Source organism: Neophocaena asiaeorientalis, unplaced genomic scaffold (genome assembly GCF_003031525.2).
Source record: "Neophocaena asiaeorientalis asiaeorientalis breed wild unplaced genomic scaffold, Neophocaena_asiaeorientalis_V1.1 scaffold184, whole genome shotgun sequence".
In the NCBI taxonomy this organism is placed as follows: domain Eukaryota; kingdom Metazoa; phylum Chordata; class Mammalia; order Artiodactyla; family Phocoenidae; genus Neophocaena; species Neophocaena asiaeorientalis.
Genome location: NW_020185325.1, coordinates 7,508,875 through 7,528,158, shown reverse-complemented (window position 1 = coordinate 7,528,158; position 19,284 = coordinate 7,508,875).

The following is a 19,284-nucleotide window of genomic DNA, read 5'->3' as shown; positions in this document are numbered from 1 at the left end:
AAATATTTAACGTCTTTTAATGTCAGGACCAATGAGCTCAAATGGTGCATTCCTGCAGTCTCCCAGGCAATTAGATCTTGTGGTTAAGTCAGTAAACTCATTTTAAATTGACTCACATCAGTGAGTTTTGAGATTATGCAAAATGAACAAACAAGCATCACTGGAAATGCCTCAAATTCTGTGACATCATTGATAATTGAATCTCCTCTGCTTTCATCTTTTCAACTTGTAAGAAAAGTTGTTGAGGCAAAGTTGGCATTCAATAGAAGTTAGAAGATGAAGAAAAAGCTTTGAAAGTGAAGTTCCCATTAGAAGACAGGCATAATTACAAAAATGCTGAATAGTTTCTTTTTTAGGGTAACTAGGTACATTTTCCTCTATCATACTAAAAATCTAGTCTTTGGAATTCCTTTATTAAACTCAGAAAACTAGGCATTAGTAACTGACACAACACATAAATCTTACATCTATTTCAGGTCACTTTTCTCTTATTAGATTTAATGAATGTTTTACATGACCCACAAGACCACCTATTTTAAACGTCTCTATGAAATGAATTTCAAACCACATATGTTTAAAGATCATTATGTGCTTAATTCATATTCTGTCACAATTGTGAAAGAATAATTTTAGTTTCACTGAATCATTCCTCTGCTCTGCAATGGCATGATATTCCAATATTCAAATCCTCTCATTTCCAGCTATCACCCATGTTACCCTCACACCTCCCACTCCTGCTCAGCAAGATTCAAAAAAAAAAAAAAATGAAAATTGTTCCTGCCAGTAGATCTCTTATCTCTTAATCAATCTCTTATTGTGTTAAAACAATATGAGATTTAGGTTACTTTCTTATTTTCTGGATTACACTATGAAGTTTGCATAGAGTCCGATAGCATGCAGACACAAAGTCTCAGGTTCTTGCATATTCAGCCTAACCAACTAGTCACCTAATTCTACAAAAAATACTTCAAAACTAAAATCAGGAATATATTAGAACAGCTCTAACAACACAAACTGGTTGCTTTCAGAAGAGCAGCTTACAGTTTGGTATAACATCTGTATACTGAGTGCTATACATTGTATAACACCTGTGCTAATCACTGAGGACACAAAGACCCACAAGAGATGGCCCTTGGTTCCAAGATACTCACAGGGATGGGCAAAGGATTTAGATCGGCCATCAAAGCCAACAAGACACAATTCTGATGAAATAATGCCATTTGCAGCAACATGGAGCCTGGAGATTATCACACAAGTGAAGTAAGTCAGACAGAGAAAGACAAATATAATATGGTATCGCTTATATGTGTAATCTAAAAAAAAAAAAACAATGATACAAATGAACTTATTTACAAAACAGAAACAGACTCACAGACTTAGAAAACAAACTTATGGTTACCAAAGGGGAAAGGCTGGGGGAGGCGGGGTAAATTAGGAGTTTGGGATTAACATATACACACTGCTACATATAACATAGATAACCAACAAGGACCTAGTTTATAGCACAGGGAACTCTGCTCAATATTCTGTAATAACCTAATTGGGAAAAGAACTTGAAAAAGAATAGATATATGTATATGTATAAACTGAATCACTTTGCTGTACACCTGAAACTAACACAACCTTGTAAATCAACTATAGTCCAATATAAAATTTAAAAAAAAATTTTAAGGACAATTCTGAGACTTCTGCTTAAGCATAAAGATGCAGATTCCCTCTACTGCTGGACTGAGGATCATGTTGATTGGGGCCTGTTTTCTCTGAAGTCTGAAAATGAAGCCAACACAGCCAAAGACAGATCTAAGAGGTGGAGAAGAGCCAAGTCTTGATAATCGAGCTCAGGTTCCTGAATCCAGTTTTACCCTTGCCTTTTCAGTTGCTGAGGCAATAAATTACATTTTCTGCTATAGCCAGCTTGGTTTGGATATTCGGTCATTTCCAGCATCAATATTTATCCATTAAATTCAAACCTGTGATAATGTGAACTCATGTTAGGATACACCAAGTGGAAGATCCTTCCTCCTCCCCTCTCACACTCAACAGCCATGGTCTTTTCTAAACATTTGTGAAAGGACACCACACCAGCTATCTTTCCTGTTCTCATACAATTATTACCACCATCTACAATATTATCCCCTCCACCTTGAAATGGACAATTACTAGTGAGGAAGTTTAGGACACGCAGACAAATCAAAAATGCTTTCACAATAGAACAAAGCAGGACAGGAGTATACCACACAGATTCAGCATTCTGAAAAAGTTAATGTCCTTCTGATTGTCCTAAGGAACCCCAATATCATGCTTCTTCAAATTAGCCAGGCATTAATTCCTTTCTCTTGCTTTTTTCCCTTGATGCCTAGCTCTTCTTCCCTTCTGAAAATCTACTGGTATTTGCTAATTTCATTCCTCACTTGTATTACTTAGCACAGAAACATACTAAATTTCATTTATAAAAAAATACCTGCCCCCACAATAAGTTATAATAATCAAAGAATTCTAAATTCTGTTTATCTAGGATATTACCTTCCTCCCACCTTGCCTCTTATTAATAGGTATCTCAGGAAAGGTAACAAGTATACTATATTTTGAATAAATGGGAATAGTCTACTTTAAGTTTCGATAAGTCTGTAGAAACAAAATAGAATAAAATATATAAATGAGAATCAGGACCCAATAGACGACAGTGTAAAGAAAAACAGGAGAATTCAACTGATTTTGATGATTTTGAAGTGATCAACTTTCATACATAACCCTTCATCAATGTGAAAGTTAACTTGGTCTTTTTAAGTTTCACAATAAAAACTGTACAACCTCTGTGAATGACAGGAGAAGGTGAAAAGACAAACATTACTAGTGATGAATTGAAGAGATACATTGACCTTTCAGCTTCAGCTGTTGCCTTGTCAATGCCATAGCAAGCATCTTCCCACGGTGTGACCACCAGGTAATTCATACTGAAAATATGATCCTAATGGAGCAAGGTTTTCAAGTTTAGAATTACTTGAATTCTATTACATTTACTAAAGAGCATTCTAAAACTATAGAATTACTCCTGTGGAACAAGAGAAGTTTCATCATTCATATCATCAATTATTCAGCCTCTAAGAATTCTTAATCTGTGTTACTGGTATTTGGCGAGTACTACAAAAAATTAGCCGTTTCCTTCTTCCATACCAAAATAGAATTTAAATGTGCAACTTTCAAAAGCAAAATAATCTAATGTTACAAATTGAGGAAATGCTAAATACTTTTAAATGATAAAGGGAGGGACTTCCCTGGTAGCGCAGTGGTTAAGAATCTGCCCGCCAATACAGGGGATAGGGATTCAAGCCCTGGTCCAGGAAGACCCACATGCCGCGGAGCAACTAAGCCCGTGCGCCACAACTACTGAGCCTGTGTTCTAGAGCCCGTGAGCCACAACTACTGAGCCTGCATGCCACAACTAGCCCACACGCCTAGAGCCCGTACTCCGCCACAAGAGAAGCCACCACAATGAGAAACCCGCACACCGCAATGAAGAGTAGCCCCTGCTGGCCGCAACTAGAGAAAGCCCACGCACAGCAAAGAAGACCCAACGCAGCCAAATAAATAAATAAATCTTAAAAAAATAAAAATGATAAAGGGAATAGTCTCATAGTTATTCAGACTATAAATGATGTTTCTTACCTTTATTTTTTATTTTTTACTTACTTTACAATTTTAAGGAATATATTTTTATTCATCTTTAACATATGTAGAGGTGGTACAATATAAAAAAGGAACAAAAATTAAACAGTAAAAAGTCAGTCTCCCTCACACCAGCCCCCACCTGCCAAATGCTTCTTCAACCCACAGTCCATTACAGTTATCAATGTCGTCTGTCTCTCATGAGAGAATCTATTATACACGTATTAAAATGTATGTCTAGGGACTTCCCTGGCAGTCCAGTGGTTAAGACCTCACCTTCCAATGCAGGGAATGCAGGTTCAATCCCTGGTTGGGGAGCTAAGATCCCATATGCCTCCTCGTGGCCAAAAAACCAAAAAAATAAAAACAAAAGATATATTGTAACAAATTCAATAAAGACTTCAAAAAAAAATGGTCCATGTAAAAAAAAAAAGTGTACGTCTATAGGAGAAAATGCCTGCAACGAATTCTGTTTTCTTCTACATACAGACTACAGGAATCAACACATTTTTTCAAGACAGTGGTTAACAGAGAGGTAAATGTTAGGCTTCGATGTAGACATTCATAATGGGAACATATTTATCGTCTCAACTACATCCCCGTCAATATTGTAGATCTCATCAATAAAATGATGGTTTCTGCTGACTTTTACTATACCTATCAATTCACCCTCTAGGGAACGGTAGACACAAATCTGGAAACCTGCACCTTCCTAGATCACACATTATAAAACCTACATTAATTAAGACCTACATTAAGCATGATCTCTACACCTGAAACACAAGAGTCATCTTGAGATCCCCTTTAACATCATCCTGGGATTCCCTTTGATTCTTCCCTGTTTGATGTCCTCTTTGCTGATTCCATGTTTTCCTCTTTTTTGGTTTACTTGGTTTATTCCCTTGTTTTGATGGAGAACATCCTCCAGTAACTTCCCAAGAAAGGGTGTGTAGAGATAAATGTTTTAGGTCTTGCATATTAGAAATTACCGTAATATTAATCTTCCACTTAATACTTTCACTGGGTATAGAATTTTAGGTAAAAACAGTTTTCTTTCATTATTTTGAAAGCCTTGTTCCATTGTTTTCAATGGAACAGTGTTGCTGTTAAGAAATCCAAAATCATTCTGATTCTGAAGTATTATATGTGTTTGCATATTTGTGTCATCCCCTCTCTGGAATGTTCTCCTCTTTGTCCAAAAGTGTTATGAAATTGCAGAGGATTTTTCTTGGAATGGGTTTATTTTTGTCCATTTGGCTAAGCACTCAGTCAGTTCCTTTCAATCTGACACACATCCTTCAGACCTGGAAATTTTTCTTATATTATTTCACAATGATTTATCCTCCTTCCATTTCCACTGTTCTTTCATCCTAAAACTCCTATTATTTGATATTGGTATCTCTGACTAACCCTCTGATTTTCTAATCTTTAATTCTAATTTCCAATCCTTTGATTTCTGCCCTTTCAGAGAATTTAATTCATCATTAAATTTCAATTCTTCTACTAATTTTTTTTAATTTATGCCCCTCTGTTTTCAATTTCTAAGAATTTAGTGGTATCCTGTTCTTCTTCATTTAACCCATTAAATGTTCTTTTACCTTTCAGAAAATACTTATTTTTTTAAATTTTCTATTCTCTTTATAGTCTCTGTTACCTTCAAGTTGCTTTGGTATTTACTCTGGAATCTATCTTCTATGTAAAATTGCTTCATTTTCCACGAGATCATGTACTCTCATTTTCATAAGTCACCAAACAAGCATATCACAAAAACCATTCAAGTTGCTCATATCTGGATTACAAATGCCCATCAAGGAAAAAGGATGAACAGTGTAGAGATGCTTCAGTTCTAGAGCACATATGTGGAGCTCTAGAAGATTATGGATTTCAACTGTGCTCTCTCAACGCCACTTTGGCAAAACGCAAAATGAAAGATTCACTATATTAATCCTTTGAGACAAACTCAGAAGCAATAAATTAAGTCAAGATATGTTCACGCAGCCACCAAATCTGAGTGTGTGAAAGGCAGCTGTCAAGGAGAAGTAAGACATACTTGCCTTTTTGCTCCTTTGAAATACAAGGATCCTGTGTCTAAAGGAAGGTTTCTTGAACCACCATTAGATGGCACCCCTCCATCTTCCAAAACAATCTATAAACCATTTCTCAAATTATGAAAAGAGGTTATAAGAATTTAAAGACAGATTTTTGCCACCCATAACTCTCTACAAATATGATTTTTAATTCTTCATAGAACTCAAAGACAAAAGTCACAAGAGTAATTTTCTTGAAATTAAGATCTCACTATGAGAGCTCTAATAGTTCTCGTCTTTCCTCTGAGATTCAGTATTAACCTAAAGAAAAAAGGTGGGGAAAGGTTCTCTAACTTTGTGTGAGTTTCTTTCTATTCTGTACCTAGTTATTGAATATCATCTGTTTTTACTGAGCAGGTAGGTGCTTGTATTTTCTAAATGAATTATTTGCACTCATGGCAGGTAAGGGAGAGAGGTTCATGATATAAACCCAGAGGTTTCAACCCAAAGAAGACTAGAGATGTGTGTTTTTTAGTCTAAACTGTGTTTACAAAATAACACTGAAAGAATTTTTGCCAAGATCAAATGTGAAGATTTTGCATTTTAAAAAATGGATTTCTAGACTATTTTGAAAAATTACAGAACTGGCAAATCTGAGTCCACATTTTTACATGACATCAATTGGCTGGATCTGTCCAGCAGCTGTTATTTAGACAGACAATTTGCTCTCCAGTACCCTGCCAATGTCTCCTCAGACTATTTATGCCAATCAAAGGTAGAAAAACAAGCACAAGTGTGTGCCCACACATACATATGGATACACACACTCACACACTTTGCAGACTGCCTCCCTGCAGTTTCAGGAATTTGATTTTATAAGACAACGGGAAAGCATTCCTGTTATACCTGAAGATCCTGCTACAGATGCTATGAAGCCTGTAGCTGGACACTGCCAAGGCCTCTGGGGGTTATGAGCCCCTAGATGCCTCTAAAGCAGGAGGTAAGTACTGGCTCTGGAGTCAGACATGGGCTCTACTCTACTCTAGTCTCACCAGCTGGGTGACTTTGGACAAATAAATTCACTTCTCTGGGCCTCAAGTTCCCTCAACTGTTAAAGGGAGGAAAAAAGAACAGCTACAGCACTGGGGTAGTTGTAAGGTTCAGGGGAAGGAAATCATCCCAGCATGCCACCAAGTGCCAGATTCCAGGCTGTAGGCCTTCAACATCCATATGGTCAAGAGACCAAAGGAAATAGATTGGGTATCCTAGACTGCCCGTGTAAAGCCCATCCTCCCACCCACTCACCCTCACAGCAGCAACAATAGAATGAAAGGAGGATGTTTGTGGTAAATGCAAACGTTGAGAACCTAGGAAAGTTCAAAAAGCACAATGAAAAGCCATCATGGGTTCTAACTTCAAGGTCAGAAGGGGAATGAATTGCAACATGGTATTTGAAGAACAAAATAGTGGGGTTCCTGATGTTCCTGGATGACCTGCAAAACTTGAACCACAGTATCAACTACCTCTACAACACTGTACCTGGCATGGGAAGCATAGGTAGAAGGGAGGTCTGGGAATGTGGGAAATGCCCACCCTCCTGGTCCAACCAATCAACCCAGAAAGAGTACTTTTCAGAGTTAGAAGAATTGGTTTGTATTCTATCTGTAGTAAAGTGAGGTTCCTCCTGAGGAAAAAAAAAAAAAAGGGTAGAAAAACAGAAGACAGACCTGAAGGTGTCTTGAGGCCAAAACCCCTGCCACAGCCGCTTTGTGCCAGAGCCCAATGATATCTTCAGGCTTAAACACTACACGCCTTTAACCACCTGGCTTCTGCTGGGTCATCACCATGACTTTATATCATGATTTCATAAATAAATATTTATCATTTTCATAATGAAACAGAAAAACAAAACACATAATTTAACTAATTAAAGTCAATACTTTATTCTGATTTTCTTTAATTTTTACCGAATGTCTTTTTTCTGTTCCAGGATCTCATCCAGGGTACCATGTTACATTTAGTGGTTATGTTTTCTTAGGCTCCTCTTGGTTGTGACAGTTTCTCACACTTTTCTTGTTTTTGATGACCTTGGCAGTTTTGAAAAGTACTGGCCAGGTATTTTGTAGAATGTTCTTCAACTGAAATTCCTCTGATGACTTTCTCATGATTAGACTGGGGTTATGGGGAAGACTTCAGACATAGTGACACTCTCATCACATGGTGTCCAAGGTACATTCTATCAAAATGACATCACTGTTGCTGCTGCCCTTGATCGCCGGACTGAGGTACTATTTGTCAGATTCTCCACTGCATAGTTACTAGCCCCTGCCTCTGCCCCTTTCCATACTATACTCTTTGGAAGGATGTCACTATGTGCAGCCAACTACCCTTTTATTTTTTAAGCTTCTTATTGCTTTCCTTTAAATCAAACAAGTTCAACTTCCTTTCATCCATCCATCCACTTATTAAAAACTATATCAAGCATCAGGGCTTCCCTGGTGGTGCAGTGGTTGAGAGTCCGCCTGCCGATGCAGGGGACGCGGGTTTGTGCCCCGGTCCGGGAGGATCCCACGTGCCGCAGAGCGGCTGGGCCCGTGAGCCATGGCCGCTGAGCCTGCGCGTCCGGAGCCTGTGCTCCGCAATGGGAGAGGCCACAACAGTGAGAGGCCCGCGTAGCGCAAAAAAAAAATACTATATCAAGCAACAAAACATTTTCTAGATATAGTATTGTAAACCTGTAATAACTTGTCTATGGAATCTAATTGAAAGATGCAGATACTTCTATATGTATCCTTGGAAGATAGGTATCTTTCAGGGATACATACGGAAGTCTAATAGAATAAAATATAGGGTCATTATGAAGATATGTAGCCAAATGGTTGGTTAATTAACAATTTCAGATTTTGCTCCTCAATTTCTTTGAAGTTATATGTGCATAAGCTCATTACTGCTTCTGTTAATAAAACTCTTGAGCCACTTCAGGCAGTCACTTACCCTTGTGAGTCTACTTTCCTCATCTGTAAAATGAAGTAATAAGTCTACTGACTTTATCTGGCTAACTTGACCTTGGATTTATTTACCAAGTCCACAAATTTTCTGTTTTTGAATTCACCTATTTTCTCTTTAATCTTTATCAATTTCTCTCCTGACTGGTTTATTATAGTATTTTTTTAAGATTCATAGATTAAAATTTATTTTAGTTTTCATTACTCCTTAGCCTCTACAGCTATGGTTTTGCTGCAGTAATAGCTGTGGCTGCAACTCATAGGTTTTGATAAGCTAAGTTTTTGCTGTTATGATATTCTAAAAATTTTGTTACTGCAGATATTAGTTCCTCGGTAAAACAAGGATTACTTAGAAGAGCTGGGTTTTCTCTTGTTTCCAAGCAGAAGGGAGGTTTTTTAAAATTTATTATCATTTTTACTTTTGTTTTAATAAAAAGTAGGCTTTTATTTAATTTTGTTCATAACATTCTGTTTTCTGTTAATCCCTTTCACTTATTAAGTCTGAAACAAAACTGAATTGTGTGAGCTAAACAATATATGGGGGGAAAAAGAGAAAAAAGGGGGAAAAAAAGCCTTTAGTTCTTTGGTCTCACCAAAATTTTGTTAAGGTAAAGTAAATAGCTTCTTTAAAGTAACTACACTGCCTAAATATGTAATGTTCAGATGAATTAGGTAAAATGATAGAAAATCACCTATGGTCCAGATGAGTAATTCCTCTTTCCCATTTGTAAGGTATTACGTGCCATGCAGTGTGTTACAACTGCCAGGAGTCCTCTTCTAATTTAAACAAATTTAGATACCCAACCCTTTCAATTAACAATTTTCCATAGGGCCTCAAGAACTGTTCAAAATTTTAATGTTAAAACAAAATTAATCTGAAACCAAAATGTCTGAACACCTTCTACTCTTCCTTCAACTTCCATAGTCCTCAGCAACTTTGAAACTTGTAAAATTTAAGACTGGATTACAAACATTTCCATCCCAAAAAGTTTGAAGCCAATGACCTTTCAACATTAATTTATTTCTCCATCTGTCTCACACACACTGTACTTGTGAGAAATAGATTTAATGTCACCTCAGTATGCTACCATGTTTTGTCGATATACTTGTATCTCTAAGGGAAATCACTGAGATTAAGCTTCTCACACTGTCCAATTACACAGAATGGTTTACAAGTAAAAAGCAGCACGATAAAGCCAAAAATCTATTTTGATAAATCTCTACAACACTGTAGATTACAAAAGTATCCCTATCAAGCAGGTCAAAACTTCCAGATGCTAAAATACTCTTCACTGAACTCATTATATACTGTTAAGCACCCTCCGGAAGTGCCACTGACTCCAGAGTAAACTCATTTCAGGTTGGATTTTAACTAATGTTCTGATAGATGTTATTAACATTATAACATCTATCAAAGCATCATTTCAAAATTCTATGTCAAAGTTTGAAATTTTTCCAGTTCAGGGAAAGGCCAGGAGTTTATCATTAATAGATCGTTGAGATGGGTCTGAGCTGTATAAAACATCTCGAAAGATTTTCTGATTTTTCATTATAAATAACATATTTGTTAGGTGTGATTTAAACTCATCTTTACAGAAAAGTAAATGCCTAATAACTATATTGACTTGACTCTTTCTTACTTTCATAAACATGCTTGGTAACTATATCTGTGCTTTTCTCAAAGCTTTCTTTTTTTTTTTTTTTTTTCGGTACGCGGGCCTCTCACTGTTGTGGCCTCTCCCGTTGCGGAGCACAGGCTCCAGACGTGCAGGCTCAGCAGCCATGGCTCATGGACCTAGCCGCTCCGCGGCATGTGGGATCTTCCCGGACTGGGGCACGAACCCATGTCCCCTGCATCGGCAGGCGGACTCTCAACCACTGCGCCACCAGGGAAGCCCTCAAAGCATTCTTTCTAACTCATCTAATTTTTTTCTTTTCTTACCTTAAATTTCCACTCTTTTGGGCCTTTCATGGCCATGATCCACTGCCTACACGTATTCCAAAATTAAATATTTATCTTCTTTCTTCCTCTTAAAGGATATAGTGTTTGTTGTTTGAAATGTAGCCCAAACTCTATTTCAGTGCTATGCTGGGCGTTGGGAGGATGGCAGAGTTAGATTTGATTAAAATTTTCTTACGGCTATGATATAATGAAAATTATTAATTCCTTGGAATCCTTAGTATGTAATAAGTGTGAACTAGTCCAAAACAACCATGGTGCAAATATGTCACCATGCCATTATTTCTCCAAATTAAATTAAATCCTACTCAAGGCTCCATGCACCATGCTAAAAGGAAATCCAGTTTTACCTCTTGGAGGCTCTTTACTTGCATGCTCCAAGAATTCGAGTGGATTATGCATTCCTAAAAAAGGTCTGGTGGGGCTTCCCAGGTGGCACAGTGGTTGAGAATCTGCCTGCTAATGCAGGGGACACGGGTTCGAGCCCTGGTCTGGGAGGATCCCACATGCTGCAGAGCAACTAGGCCCCTGAGCCACAACTACTGAGCCTGCGCATCTGGAGCCTGTGCTCCGCAAAAAGAGAGGCCGCGATAGTCAGAGGCCCGCGCACCGCGATGAAGAGTGGCCCCCACTTGCCACAACTAGAGAAAGCCCTCGCACAGAAACGAAGACCCAACACAGCAAAAATAAATAAATAAATTACTAAACTCCTACCCCCAACATCATCTGTAAAAAAAAAAAAAAAAAGGTCTGGTGTCTCGCAGACTCGAGTGCTCCAGCTGCCACTGAGCCTCAGAACCCTGTACACTGTCTGAACCTGGTCTTCCTCCATCTGCCTGGACCTGCTGCCTCAGGCTGTGGCCCTCGTGCCACACTGCTCCGAGCTCCCAGCACAGGTCAGCACCACCTTTCAGAGGAGGGCCACTGCACGGACTGTACCACTTCTTCAGCCCACAGAGTCCCTACCTCCAGCAACAGAGTTTACTGTCAAGTCCTCTCAAGAGCTTAGTCTTCGCTCATGCACACAAGTTTGAAAGAGCTCAAAGGAAACCCACGTGCAGCACGTGGACCCTATTGCTGTACTGTGGCTGTGTCTAACATTAGAGATTCATCACTCAACAACATTCAAAAAATACTTACTGAGTCTCTACTACGTGCCAGGCATTGTCTAAGGCCTGAGCACACAGCAGTTAATGTGACCAAAATCAAGACATTAAAATAGAATTTCATCTTGAGTTTCTTCCTAGGTAAAGGAAAGGTAAATCCTCTTTAGATCAGTTTTTGCCTCCCAACTATGCACTCTACATGGATGTGTAAACAGTAACCGAAAAATGGATTGTACATCTTAGTAAATTCAAAATTAAACTAAGGTTTATTCTTCTTTGCTTTCATTACTGCATCAGAATGCCTATTAATACTAACTGCCCACATTTAAAATTTTATATTTCAAACACTTTAGGGATTTTATTTCCCTTCCCTCAAAATTCCATCTCTTCCTGCATCACCAATGACTGTCTCCCAAAATGGAAAACCCATACTGCTAAGAATAATCCACCACCTATGCTTCTGACCCTATTCGTTCATGCTTCCTTAAGACTTTACCCCTATTAGTCTCTCTATCTATTCTCTACCTTTTCTCTTCTCCCTCTCCTTCCTTCTCTCCAGCCCTCCCTGTGCCCCAGACGCAGTCAAACAATACCTAGTCCTCAAACTTGCTTCCTCTTCAAGCTTCTACCTCAACTCTATCCTTCCCTTCAATATCAAATTTAAACTTTCCAACTCTTAGCAATCTCAACTTTTCCTAACCCCTATAAAAGACTCCCAAGTCCAACTTTTAAATTCTCATGTAAGCTCCAACCAGTATTCCCCAATATGCTATGCAATGCTATGTCCACATTTTGATCAGACTAAAGAAACCTGTTGTGAATTATGTTTAGGAAAAAAAGTTGTATAGATACTATACATACCTTCCTAGATATTCAAAATACTTAAAGCAAACAACAAGCACCAAGATGACCTAAACACAGCAGACTTAACTTTATTTAACCCATCATCTCCCAAGCCTACAATGACCACAGAACAATTCACCCCTACTGGTATCTATGTACATCCTGAAGAACTAGACTCATATTTTCAACTACCTAGACACTTCCATCTAGCTACTCCTAGCACACTGTCTACCTTAGAGTAACTACTCAATAACCGTGCATTACTGTTATTAATTCACCCAAATAATACTAACAAAACCATAGCTTCTATAAGGATGTATCAAAAAGTAGTAATTCCACCAGGTTGAAATTATTTTTAGCAACTAAGACAGGAATTCACTTTAAATGTCTCTGATTAGTTGACTTCTTAAATCATTTACAGTTCCCTAGTGGCAAGTAATGAGCCATCAGCAGTTGTACCTTTCCTTTAGCAGATCTCTAGTTACTTTAGCCCTTTATAGTGGTTTGCTTAACCTCTCTGCAATTTAAACTATTTTGTCATTAATACAGTAACACCAGTAGATAATCCTTGTGCAAGACCTATTTTTTAAGAAGTACTGCATCAGAGCAATAAGAAGTCCTTAAACATTTTTTATAAAAATATTTGTAGGCATGAGAAAACGTTCAAGGTTAAAAAGTAGGATGAATACAATATTACACTGAGTTTATTTTTAAATGTCCGTGTTCACAAATAGTAGTTAGATGAATACATAACATGGCTGGTATGAGTCTACTATCATAGAAAGTTGGAACTGAAGTGCATTATTCCACTTTAAAATTGGATGAGGGCACTTGCAATAGGTTACAGATAGCTGCCAATTCTTTGCCACTCCTCCCCTGACGGTGGAATCTAATTCCTCTTTTCTTGAATCTTGCCAATAAAATGTAGCATAAATGTGACATTCTGGATCTTCTGAGGTTAGGTCATAAAAAGTTTTGAAGCTTCTGCCCAGTCCTCTTGGAATGCTTGCCCCAGCAGAAGCCAACCACAATTTAGGACATGTGCCTCCCTTGAGACTGCCATGGTTTGAGGAAACCCAAGCTAGGCACGTGGAAAGGCTGCAAGGAAAGAGAGATAGATACCTAGACAGCTTCTAGCTGTCCACACATGCCACGTCCAGACCTCATAAGTCAGACCAGATATGTAAGTAATTGTCAGATGACTCATCCTCAGCCACTATCTGGCTTTAATTCTGTGATGAATCCCAAGCAAGATGACCCCTCAGCCCTTCAAACCCCAGAGCTGTGAGAGATAATCATAAATTAATTTCAGCCACTAAATTTGGGGATGGTTCATTTTTGCAGCAATAGACAACTTGAATATCTCTGTTCATGATCCTGCCATTTTAATATATATTAATTCCCCAAATCAAATATAATGTGTCACTTTAGTTCTTATTACATAATTATTTAAAAGAATGAAGAACATCATATTATGAAATATTATAGTCTATTTTAACTGAATTTTATGCTACAGTATATTAACCTAAAACATAATACTTTATGTAAAAAGTAAATACTAAACGTACACACACATTTATGTATACAAGTGAGTATCCACATAGAAAAGTACTGAAAGAACAGTGGTCAACTTCAGGTAAAAAAAAATCTGAAGTGATTTTGCTGTTTCTTTGTGCTTTTCTACATTTCCCATAGTTACCGCATTTGAGTATGTTTTACTTTGGTCATTTCTGATACTGTTTTTGTTTTGGGGGGCTTTTTTTAAAATAAATTTATTTATTTATTTATTTGCTCATTTACTTATTTATTTTTGGCTGCGTTGGGTCTCCGTTGCTGTGTGGGCTTTCTCTAGTTGCGGCGATCGGGGGCTACTATTCACTGGTGTGCAGGATTCTCATTGTGGTGGCTTCTCTTGTTGCAGAGCATGGGCTCTTGGCACACGGGTTTCGGTAGCTACGGCACACAAGCTCAGTAGTTGTGGCTCGTGGGCTCTAGAGTGCAGGTCAGTGGTTGTGGTGCACAGGCTTAGTTGCTCCGCGGCATGTGGGATCTTCCCGGACCAGGGCTCGAACCCATGTCCCGTGCACTGGCAGGCAGATTCTTAACCACTGCACCACCAGGGAAGTCCCTGATCCTGTTTTTGAAAAGCAAAATATAGATCTCTGAAAATAAACCCAAAAACTAAGATCATTTAATACCCCCATCCTAACACTTGAATTGTGGATATAAATCCCCAGGGCTTAATTATAATCCAAGAATTACAACTTTAGAATTCTGTGAATGTATTCTCAACCCATTATCAAAATACGGAACTTCTGGGGCTTCCCTGGTAGCGCAGCGGTTGAGAGTCCACCTACCGATGCAGGGGACACGGGTTTGTGCCCCAATCCGGGAGGATCCCACATGCCGCGGAGCGGCTCGGCCCGTGAGCCATGGCCGCTGAGCCTGCGCGTCCGGAGCCCGTGCTCCGCAACGGGAGAGGCCACAACAGTGAGAGGTCCGCGTACCGCAAAAAAATAAAATAAAATAAAATACGGAACTTCTAGATATGTTTAGTACCCAAGTGTGTTTATAAAACAAAAAAGGCAGAAACATCATTTAATCAAAATAAGAATACAAACAAATCTCTCATCATCTTTGTACCTTTCCTGTTTTCTTCCTTATGCTCCATTCTCCATTTTCTTCTTTCAGCTGCATTACATGACTTGAGAAGAGAACACAGTTCCCCCCACACACGTGTATTTCACATCCTTCTATGAAATCCTTTATACCCAAAACTTACCTTTGAAGAAAATTCACAAGTGAAAGGAAGCCTTTAATAGAATTCACTATGTGTATCAACTACAATATCTTTCATCTCTTGACTTTGCCTTAGGAGATCTGGTGTCACGAATTGAAATACAGGGAGTCTTTTTCTCATAATGCAATGACGCCCTCAGACTTGCTCCTTTTTTTATTTTGCCTTTGATCGATGTGTCCAGGGTACAGAACACTCTGAAGTTATACTACCCACTCGGCCCTCACTTTCTAACATGGTAATTGTCCCTTCCTTCCATCATAAAATTTATCAGATTAATTGGCTTTTTTAAAAAGATGTATCACTTTTCTGTCTGAATTTTTTTTTTACAACTCATGAAAGACAATACTTTCTTTGTTAATTCTTATTCTTTCAACTTTAAATTTTAACTTCATTCTATTTTAAATCCCGAGTGCCATTTACACTTACAAAATCCACTGAGAAGGTTGAGGTTGTAAGAAGGTAGTTAGACGAGTGAAGGGTTTACAAAAATTGGCTTACTTGAATTTCTCTTCTAACTTGGACTTGCTTTCCCGTTATCAGAGCACAACCCCTACCACTCTAAATATCTCCCATTTCCCTAAGTTTAGCAACCTCCTATAACTCTTTAAATACGCTCTTGTGGTTTAGGATATACTAGAAAGCTAGCAATACAAAATGTGACTGAAAGAGCAGGTGGACACTTCCTGCTTCTTGAGTCACATTCTCATGCAGCTTCCTGACGCCACATACATCCGGGTTTCTTCTCACTCACTAGGTACCCTTCAGCCTCCTTTGCTGGATCCCTATTGTTTTCCTGATGTCTGCGTGACAGAATATTCCAGTTCTCAGGCCCAGACCTCTTCTCCATCTACACTCACTCTCACTGTGATCTCATTCACCTCACTGCTTTAAACATAAGTCTTCCAAATTTACATCTCCAGCCAAACCTCACCTTAAATTTGGGGCGAAGATGTCAATTAGACTATTTGACACCTCAAGGTGTAGGTAATCTTTTAATCTAATTTTAATTTTCAAAATATATAACTCGTTTCTATGAATACAAGCTCAAACCTATAGTATAACAAGGTATATTCAAAGAATTCTTACCTCTGTCCACCTATTCCTTTCTTCCCCCTATAGGAAACCATTTTTACTAGCCCTGGAATTATGTTGCTAATGTTTCTTTGGCAAACATAACTATATAGAGACAAACAAACTGAAACAAAATAAGGTAACTGTATATCAAGTGGTGATATAATCACACAGACAAAATAATTATCTCTAGTGTGTTTAGAACACAGTATTTCGACTGTCTGCCCTAAGTAGAATAAATTCTAAGGACAAATACACCTGCAAAGAAAGCTTATACTTCATTCAGTATTCTTATTGTCAGTGGTAATATCAGTATTATTTTGTTTAAATTAAATTTTTATATTGTAGAATATACATTTCAGGACCATATTTTATACATTGTAGAATATATTTTAAAACTATATATGTTGTAGAATAGAACAAATAATAAGTAAATATATAAGAAAAGAAAGAAACAACAATAAAACCAAAGAAATTATGCCAAGTCTATATAAGGTTAAACTTAAGTTGGAAATAGCAGTATCACTTCATGAGTTTTCTTTGTAAAAATAGGTATTTCCTGACTATTGAGCATTAAAAAGGCTTAGAAGTAATGACAAACCCAAAACAATAAGCATCACTAGTGCCCAGATTTTTGTCTCTAAACACCATCCCCCCACTAAACGGAACCAGGGCTCTTTAGAGGAATAACTGATGTCTGGGGAGGGAAATACGCAAAATGAACCTGAACATCTCATACCAGCAAGGAAGCTACTGAAGATTAATGAGGTCATGCCAACGGGACACAAGAGGAACATGAAAGGATTCCCACTGATCAAAGATTAAAATTTTGTGCATCCAAAAGGGTAATGACTGCAATTGTTTGAAACACATTGAATATATAAATCCTTATGTTCAAAAGGATACTAAAATCAATCTATCTGTCTGTCTGTCTCACTGGTCACCACTGAAAGCAACTAGGGCAACAACTCCTTACTCTGAAATTAACATTTAAGAAGAACAATTAAATATTTATCTTGTCTATCCTGAGTAAATTCCTTTTCAGAGTAACCAAATAGCCTAGTTAAGGAAAAAGTTTTCCCTTAAAGAATTCCAGCTAATGTGGCAAGAATGACAGAGTTAGAAAAGCACATTTTTGCAACTCCTAAAAAAATAACTAAAGAAATGATCATTCATGGATGAAACAATTAGATAAAAATCAAAAAGTAAATTAAAGACTCGAATATAAGACCTGAAACCATAAAACTCCTAAAAGAAAAACATAGGGGGTAAGCTCCTTGACGTCGGTTTTGGCAATGATTTTTTGGATTTGACATTAAAAGCAAATTCAACAAAAGCAAAAATAAGCAAGTAGGACCATATTAAACTAAAAAGCTTCTGCTTAGCAAAGGAAACCATCAAAAAAAATGAAAAGGCAACCTGCAGAATGGAAGAAAATATTTGCAAATCATATATCTGATAAGGAGGTAATATCCAAAATATATAAAGAACTCATAAGACTCAATACCAAAAAAAAAAAATCTGATTAAAAAAATGGGCAAAGGAACTAAATAGACATTTCCCAAAGAAGACATAAAAATGACCAATAGGTACATAAAAATATGCTCAACGTCATTAATCATCAGGGAAATGAAAACCAAAACCACAGTGAAATATCACATACTGTTAGAATGGCTATAATCAAAAAAGACAAGACATGTGTTGAGAAGGATGTGCTCTGTTGGAGGGAATGTAAATTGGTGCAGCACTGTAGAAAACATTAAAAAGTTTCCTCAAAAAGATTAAAAACAGAACCACCATATGATCCAGCAATTCCGCCTCTGGGTATATATCTGAAGGAAAAAAATTAACTACATCATAGAGATATCTGCACCCCCATGTTCACTGCAGCATTATTTACAATAGCCAAAGCATGGAAATAACCTAAGTGTCCATCAATGAATGAATGGATAAAGAAAATTTATACACACACACACACACACACACACACACACACACACACATATATAGTGGAATATTATTCAGCCATAAAAAAGAAGGAAATCCTTCCATTTTGACAACATGGATGGACCATGAGGACTTTACGCTAAGTGAAACAAGTCATACCTAGAAAGATAAATACTGCACAGTCTTACTTACATGTGGAATCTTAAAAAACAAACTCAGAAACAAAACACATCAGTGGTTGCCAGAGGGGGGTAGGGGTGGAAATGGGTGAAGGTGTTCAAAAAGTATAAACTCCCAGTTATAAAATGAGTCCTGGGGATGTAATACACAGCATGGTGACTACAGCTGACAATATATTCAAAACTTGCTAAGAGAGTAGATCTTAAAAGTTCTCATCATAAGAAAAAATATTTGTAACTATGTGAGGTGATGGATGTTATCTCAACTACTGTGGTGATCATTTCGCACTATATACATATATCAAATCAGTTTCCTGTACACCTTAAACTAATACAATGTTACATGTCAATTACAAAAACTGCCGGGGGTCAGAGGGCGGTTAATGGGAAACTTGTGAATGGAGGGATTGGGCTTTTACCACCCAAACCAACTGCTGACTCCTAGTATCGCTAAAGAGAGAGAACCAGACATGACCATATAAATATCATATAAAGTTCAGAGCACCACTTATGTTGCCCAAAGTACAGAACCTGAATCCAATGGAGGCTTGAAAGCTAACTCCAAGTTTACCAGGAAAGAAAAAACAGGGAATAAAGAAACATTAAGTATTCCAAAAAGAAAGAAACAATCAAATCCAGAACATGGACATTCTAGGGGACAAATTACCAAGTTTCTTCAA